We start from the raw sequence: 2299 nt of genomic DNA on the forward strand, positions 1-2299 counted from the left end.
TGTAACCTTGGCTGGTCTGGAACTCACTGTGTAGGCTGGAATTAAAGGCATGCATCACCACACCTGACAATATTTGTCTTTCTGTGTCTCTCTTGTTTTACATAATGTCATCCAAAGATATCCAGGTAATGAGAAGAACAGAATTTCTGTCATTTTCAAGGGTGAATGGCATTCTTTTCTTTAAAAAAAAAAAAAAAAAAAATTATTTATTTATTTATTTATTTTATATGAGCACACTGTAGCTGTGTTCAGACATACCAGAAGAGGGCATCAGATCCCATTGCAGATGGTTGTGAGCTGAGAATTGAACTCAGGACCTCTGGAAGAGCAGACAGTGCTCTTAACCTCTGAGCTGTCTCTCCAGCTCACCCCAAATAGTATTCTATTGTACATATATACTACTTTTTAAAAATACCCACTTACCTTTTGATGGACATTTAGGTTCATTTCTGGTGTTGGCTATTAAATATAGGGCCACAGTGAATGTGGAAATGCAGACGTCTTTCAGCATCTAGTCTTTTCCTTCATGTACATACTTAGCTGCAGGCTTTCTGGGTTGTATGGTAGTTCTGTCTTTAATTTTTCGAATAACCACCATGATGATTTCCAAAGGCTGTGCTAGGATGACCTGGGACAAATGCCGTCTGGCCAATATTTTAACATCTTGGAGAAGGTAACCCAAGTTGTTAGAGGGCAATGACATTGTCTCCTCCATGGATGGGACATATTTCCTATAAGAGTTTCAAATTAGAAGTGGGGCCGAGGAGGTCATAATGTTCATGCTATTGACATGAAGCTCTAGAAGACACTTGCAATACTCAGAGAACTGGACACACTAGGACAAAGACAGAGCTAGGGAGGTGGCTCAGCCAATAAAATGCTTGTCACACAGGTATAAGGACCTCACTCACATCCTTAGCACCATATTAAAATCTAGGTTCTGGGGCAAGCACCTGCCATCCTAGTTCTGGAAAACCAGAGATGATGATGCTGGTAATACATGAGCATGTGTGAGGGCACTGGCCAGCCAGGCAAGCTGAAGCAGTGAGCTGTGGGTTCCGTGAGATTCCGTGACTCAAAAAATAAGGTGGAGAGTCTGCGGGAGGCACCCAACATTTACCTCTGGCATCCATGCCTAGGTATACACGCAGAGAGAGAGAGGGAGAGGGAGAGGGAGGGGAAGGGGGAGGGGAGGAGAGGGGGGGAGTGAGAAGGGGAGGCAGAGGGGGAGGAGAGGGGGAGGGAGAGGGAGAGGGAGAGGGAGAGAGGACAAAGACAGCCCACCTTGCAATTCCACTTAAAATGTGTAATTAAGTAATTGATTTTAGATGTGATTTTAAATTAAGTCTAAGACTTGATTAAATGTATAAATAATATTGGAATGTTTAAGTGAACTGAGAGTCAGCATTATTTATAGATTCAGTTTATTAGATTTATTACTAATGCTTAAGTGCTTGGAACGGTTTTGCTCCTTAGGATAGGTATTTGCAAGCAGTCCAGAGGAAAATGGAATGTATTCAATTTATAACTGTAGTATCATATTGTCAAGGGGGGTTTAATTAACTACAACATAAACGGGAATGATCGTTTAAGGGAGTTTGGTCTGTTCAGCTTGAGTCATTAATGAAAGAAATCAGAAGCTAATTATTCTTGCTTTACTACACCTTTAAGCTAAGAGTTATGATTTAAATTTACTAAAGGAGTCAAACATGTTTTAAAATACTCCATGCTCTGGTGGTAGCTGTGGCTTGGTGGTAGAATGTTTGCTTAGCATGTGTCTTTAAGTCTCCTGTTTGATTCCTTTAAGTCTTAAGTCTCCTGTTTGATTCCCAGCCCTGTGAAATATAAATGAAAAATAAATTGTGGAGCTAGAGGTGTAGCTCAGTTGGTAGAGTTGCCTAGAGTAGCATGCATACAGCCCTGGGCTCATCCCCAACTCTGACAAACAGGAAGGATGGAACTTATCTGTAGTCCCAGTGCTTCAGAGATCAAGGTGGGATGGAAGATCAGAAAGAAGGTCAAGGTCACCCTGGGCTGCACAGGGAGTCAAAGGCCAATCCAAGGTCACCCCGGGCTGCACAGGGAGTCGAAGGCCAACCCAAGGTCACCCTGGGCTGCACAGGGAGTCGAAGGCCAACCCAAGGTCACCCCGGGCTGCACAGGGAGTCGAAGGCCAACCCAAGGTCACCCTGGGCTGCACAGGGAGTCGAAGGCCAACCCAAGGTCATCCTGGGCTGCACAGGGAGTCGAAGGCCAATCCAAGGTCACCCTGGGCTGCACAGGGAGTCGAAGGCCAATC

At 44.1% G+C, this 2299-nt stretch overlaps 1 pseudogene; it reads left to right on the top strand.

The window, feature by feature from the left end:
* Positions 1-637: 637 nt before the first annotated feature.
* The window catches only part of LOC110338452, a 10330-nt pseudogene continuing 8668 nt past the window's right edge, over positions 638-2299 (top strand).

Source organism: Mus pahari, chromosome 21, assembly GCF_900095145.1.
Source record: "Mus pahari chromosome 21, PAHARI_EIJ_v1.1, whole genome shotgun sequence".
Taxonomy (NCBI): domain Eukaryota; kingdom Metazoa; phylum Chordata; class Mammalia; order Rodentia; family Muridae; genus Mus; species Mus pahari.